A 6,311-nucleotide genomic window follows, 5' to 3' on the forward strand; every position below is an offset into this window, starting at 1 on the left:
GTGTGTGTGTGTGTGTGTGTGTGTGTGTGTGTGTTCTTTGTATGTGTTACTTTTTGAGTGTGTGATTGGGTTCAGAGGAAGACTCAGAGAACCCATGTGTGAAACAGTGGGATTTCAGGGGGAAGAGGATTATCTAGGACCAGGCAGTGCTCACACACACACACACACACACACACACACACACACACACACACACACGCCAACTGTAGCAGCAGGTTGAGTAGTTAAGGTGGTACAAAGTATGAAGTCAGACATTGAATCCTGTTTTCTTTAGTAAATAAATAGCTGCTGTGAAAACACAAATGACAGAGAAGCATCCGGTCGAAGTTACTCCACAGTGGAGGGACATTAGACACACACACTCACTCACGTGCAACCATAAGTCTGTATTATCTGTGCTTGACTCTGTGTGTGTGTGTGTGTGTGTGTGTGTGTGTGTGTGTGTGTGTGTGTGTGTGTTTGTCCGTCTCTTTGCATCTCTCTCTTTCTGCAGCTCCCTCTGTTCCATATTGTCGGCCCATGCAGTAGCTGCAGATAAGGAGTCTGGTTCTCCTCGAGGCTTTTATATAACTGTTTAAAAGAGTTTTTCCTTGCCCCTGTTGCCAAATGCTCCCAAGTGCTTGCTCATGGTGGATTCATGTTGCACATCTCAAATAACAAATAAAGTCTAGCTCTGCGTTTTTGTAAAGTGTCTGGAGATAACTTTTGTCATGATTTGGCACAATGAAAATAACAATTCTTGACTGAATTGACTGAATTGCACACACACACATCACACAAATACACACACAGGAAAGAGACCATGTAGTGAGGTGCAATTTTCATGTACTTCAACACAAGTTGTTCTGTTTTTTACGCTGTCATACTGCACTACATTGCAGAGGGAAAATTGTACTTCTACGTCATTGACTCGATAACTAGAATAGAATAAATAGTCATAAGTTACTTTTCAGATCAAGTTTACATAAAGAAGAAATCGTCTGATAAAAAAACAAATCATAAAAAACATTTCTGCCCTTTTTGCTTTGGTGTCTTACAAACAAATTCTGTTTGTACGGGGCTTCTAGTTACACTTCACGTTACACGTTTACTTCTCAGAAAAATCAGCCCTAAGCTTTTCAGAGTGCTCTATTACTGTAAAGCCCAACATCAACAACTATACTTCCTGACTCCATATGTGTGATTAATTGTATTTTCACGTGGATATAAAAGCATTGTATTTTGATCACATCATGTTTCATTTTTATTCCTATATAAAAAAAATAATAAAAAATCTTCCACTACTGGATCATCTAACGAGAGTCCTCTTTCCATGAGTAATATAAACTCTGTTGCAGCATCAGTCTACCTCTCCTGGTTCCAGAGTAGTGCTGCGGCCATGATTCAGACCTTCAGTCTGACTCAGCGAGACAAAATTCCTCTGAAACCTTTATCGCAGAAAAATGCAATGAGCCTCCACCTAAAATATGTTTATATTTAGCACTGACTCATGGTTGGAGGCCAAGTATTCAAAAACATCAAACATTAAAATGCCTCTGTAATCAAACCAGATAAATCAAGCACAGCTGAAGTGTCTGAAGAGGAGGAAAGCATTACCGTGAGCGTGGCAGTGTGTGTGTTTTCGGGCGTTTGTGTGTGTGACTGCTGGGAATGTATGGGAGCATAGGCAGGAAGAGTGAGTTAACACACTGCATGTCTTCTTGACGTGTGGATGGACTTCCAGTGAACCAGCCTCCACTCTCTGCCTTCCTCTCCCCCTCTTTCCTCTGTTTCCTTTCTCTGTTTTTTTAGCTTTCCACTTCCCTCCACTTAACTTTAGCCCAATTCTCTTGACTTATGCCCGACATGTACGATATGAGCAATCCGCACAGAAAGAGCAGGAACATTGTCTTATCCCTTGTTTTTTAAACAGGTATATATTACCCCTCAGAGTAACTTGTTTTCATTGTTCAGTAAAATCCTTCACTTTCCTGCCTTTTCTCCTCTGAACTGTGTGAGTGTTCTGACACAGTCTATATAAAGTTTACTCAGCTGCTGGAAGCCAACGCTCTCTAACTCAGACAACATACTGTACATGCACACTCATATACACTCTCGACAGTCAAGTCTGTTGAGGGGGAACAGAAAGGAAACCTCTCCCTCTTAATCTCATTTATCTCTCTCTCTCACACACACACACACAGTGGCACACAAAATAAGAAATCTCTGTTGCACACAATACTTAATATAAACGATAACTGAGTTGAATCTTGCATGCTGATACTTGAGAGTAAAACAGCAACTGGTAGAAGAAGTTTTCATTTATTTTAAAGTAGCTATACTAAAAAAGGAAAACAGGTTTTTCGGTTCAGCGCATAATCTTTTATAGATAAGATAAAATAAGATTATCGTTTATTGATCCCAAGTGGGGAAATTCTAGTGTATCAGAAGTAAAGGATAAGAAGCATGCATATGAGAACAAATAAAATAAGAATATATAGGAATAAAATAAAGATACAATGTATTTACAACTATTACTTAGAAAGTATTAAGTTTACGATGCACCAATTAAGATCTTAACTATACACTAAAAACTATACAGGACATTGAGGCATATCAAGTGGCAAGTTTAAGTTAAAGTGACAGTTATCAGATAAAGTGACAGAGTTGAAATAATGTGACAAAAGTAAGCAATAAATATCAAAACAAGCATCTAGAAGTAATATAACATGAGTGTCAGACTCCAAGCTACGGCAGTGTGACAGTCACTGTGGGGAATGTTCATGATGAAGACAGACTGTAGGACCCACTGCTGCTGTACAGTCTGATGGCAGAAGGCACAAAGAAGTGCCTGAAGCGCTCAGTTTTCATCATGGAGGGGGTGAGAGGAGTTGTCCAGGATGGCTGTGATTTTGTACCCTATCCTCCTCTCAGCCACCGTCTCCAAGCTGTCCAGTTCCAGGCCAAGTAAGAGTACAAACATTTTTTCAGCCTCTGTCTGTGCTGTGTTTTTTGATATGCAATATAACTGGATAATTTTACTGATGAATTATTGTGTATGTAGCATTTGAATGCTAAATATACTTTGGGAGGAGCAAGTTCACAATGCTGTTGTTGATGATGATTGTAAAATAAAAAAACAAAAACACTGCTTCTGTACACACTGTGCACATCTGAGCACAGAATCACAAAATATAAAGTTAATAAATGTATACTCCTAAAAACAAACTCATTTAACACAAGTGAAGGATCTAAAGAACAGGATTAGGGCCAGGCATGAGAAATGCAGGAGAAGATTTTTTTTTCCATTTTGCACTTCAAGAAAAAAGTGGACATTTAGAGAAAAAGAAAATACAATTCAAATACAATTTTGGGAATAAAGTTGACATTTCACAAAATTGTCTTTCAACTTAATTCTCTATATTCTGACTTTTTCCTTGACATTTCAACTTTTTTTCTCTCGATATTTCAGCTTTCTTCTCTACGTTTGGACTTTTTTCTTGAACTGAAAGACTATGCAATAATGGCTCGGAATATTAAAGTTCAAACATGTTCTCATAAAGGGTGTCTCTTCTCTAACATATTGGCATCAGAAATCCAGTAAAGCTTCTTCCATTTTTTTCAACCCCACACTGCTCTCTGCTGGTTGATATAGGAACACAACACACACAAATTATCCAAAACTAAATAATAAGACTGCTTAATCCTTTCCAGGGTTCATTTTGGGGAATTTGCATGAAGCAAACTCAAATCAGGAGATTAGTTTGTTTACAAGAAGGCCCACTCTTTGTTTTTCTATTGTCCGTGAGTAAAGCTGCTTTAGTGCAGCCGGGCCCTTTTCTGTACAGATAGCACAACCCTGAATAAGTGTGTTTGTGCTTTTCTCACAAACACACACACACTTATTCAGTCAGTGAGTGGAGGTCTCAGGGCGCTGTTGTTGACATTGAACAGTTACTCATTATCAGTGAGAGGAAGAGAACAGAAGGAGACAATGGACACTTTCTCTGGATCACTGACCCACAGAAAAACAAGAGGAGTAGGAGGCAGAGGCTCTCTGACTGTTTCAAAAACAATGTTTTTATTCTACATTTCCTTCTCCTTTTTTTGCTTCCTTTTAAAATTCATGTGCATGTGTTTGGATGATGTCTATACATGAATATGTGCGTATGTGTGAGTATGTTTGTCTGTCAAAAGGACACGGCCTTACAACAGCAGTGTTAGTCACCAGCCACTTCCCTGCTCAGTCAGCAGCATCTCTGAATCATTTCATCCACTTGCACAATGATATGACTGTTATTACATAAAGAATAATAGAAGAACACTGAACAAAACACGTACCCATGAATTACACAGACTCCTTAAGACAAGCAAAGCATTTCATTAAAGATCTCATCCATCTGTTCATATCTTCATCATATTATGCTAATCATCTACACTACATATATGCATGAATGTTCCCAAACTATAATTCAAGGCCCCCTTTGAGAGGTTGTAAAGGGCCTCGTTTTATTCAAGCTGACTCTTTTTTCTAACTACAGGATTCCCCCAATTTCATTAACCCTTTAGCTGACCTGGTGTTAACACTAAATACAACCAAATAAAAAATGAATCTCAGGTAGACACCTTCCTTCAATGATTAAAAAAAAAAAAAAAAAACGAGTTCAATGATTTAACCTGAAAGACTCTGTGATGTGAAAGTAGCAGGACACTCTGTTTAGTGTACTGCTTTGTTATTGGGGTTCCTATAGTTTCAAATGTGACCTTTGTCAGTGAATAAAACTTTGGTGCTTCCTGGTTTAACACTGAATTCTGTCAACTATGAAAAATTATTTCAGCTTTATCCAAAATCCAAAAAAGCATGCATCATTTAGATAGATAGGTGTTACGAATGTGGCCCCTATGTTTTCCCCTCTTATCCACAGTATAGGGTCTCATTAAGGATGTTGCATGTTGTACAGACTTTGACATTTTATTTGTCAAATGTGACGTGTGACATTAAGCTATATAAATCTAATAGACCAACAGTCTTTAGACTAATTGCCTTTTAGAACACTTCACAGTTTTTGAAGCCGCCAGTGAGTTGTTGCATTCATGACCCTTAAATGTCAAAGGTTGATCTGGATGAAGACTCAAACATTAGCTGATACTGCCACACGCAGAAGATTTAAGTGAAGATAAGAGCAGAGAAAACAAATTCTGTTTATTCTTCGGTGTGTCTCTGTTGGCAGGCTGGGTAGGCTGCATACAGGCCCTGTGGACTAAGCACACAGATCTTCATCCTGTGACATGTGGAGTATTTAGGCTGCAGTCTTTAAGGGTGACGCTGAGTCACTGACTGTTTCATCTCTCGTCCTGCTAGTAATGAAATTGACTGTTTTCTCTCTTTCAAATGATTGAATAATCAGAATAAAATCACGTGCAGTAGACATTTACCTTGTATCTAAGCATATCTTAAATTAAATAAACTAAGCGTCACACCAGTTGGTCAAATGAGAACCTGAAGACCCTCTGCAAGCTTTGACATGGATGTGAAAAATCAGTCAGCTTGGGCTTTTCTTGTTAGTTCATTGAGTTTTGTACTGATTTGTACGAAAGGTTTCAGTCACATTTATGCTATCATTATCACATTGCAATAACAAACTATTATAAATGCTATCTTGAAGTGCAGCGTGACGGGTCTATTACTTTGGCAAAGGTAAATCTCCTCTGAGTTGATTTTAAGTCAGTATGGGGGATTGGGAGCCTGGGGAAGGGAGAAAGTTGATACAATAATTCTGCACCAACTTGTCCACGAGTTGCATGTTCATTCTGTCTTTTATTTGTAAATCTCATTTATACTTTATTTCCTGTTTAGGAGAAATAGGAGTTTCCAGATGATGAATTGGAAAGGGCCCTTTATTTTCTTGTAAATATTTATATGGAAGTATGTGCAGTTTCTGAGCTGAGAAAGTGAGTTGTGTCTGTATTTGTTTGTGCATACAGAAGAATATTGAAATTTGTTAATTATTTTGCAAATCAAATGTACTAACCTGCTCTGGACATCATATTCTCTTCATCTCTTCATCCCAAAGAAATGTGTTGGTATCAGAGTGTTTGTGTGTGTTTGTGTGTGTGTGTGTGTGTGTGTGTGTGTGTGTGGGTAAGAGAGAGAGAGAGACAGAGCTACTGCTCAACATTCACCCGAAACTAATTTCCTTTCATGCAAATGTAAAACATACTCTATTATCTATTTTATAATTTAAATGGAGCAGCATAACGTACGCTATCGTGCATCATATTATATGAGAGGTGTTATTTTACAGGCATCGTAATGCAAAAGCAGAATCATA

Source organism: Labrus mixtus, chromosome 3 (genome assembly GCF_963584025.1).
Source record: "Labrus mixtus chromosome 3, fLabMix1.1, whole genome shotgun sequence".
Taxonomy (NCBI): Eukaryota; Metazoa; Chordata; class Actinopteri; order Labriformes; family Labridae; genus Labrus; species Labrus mixtus.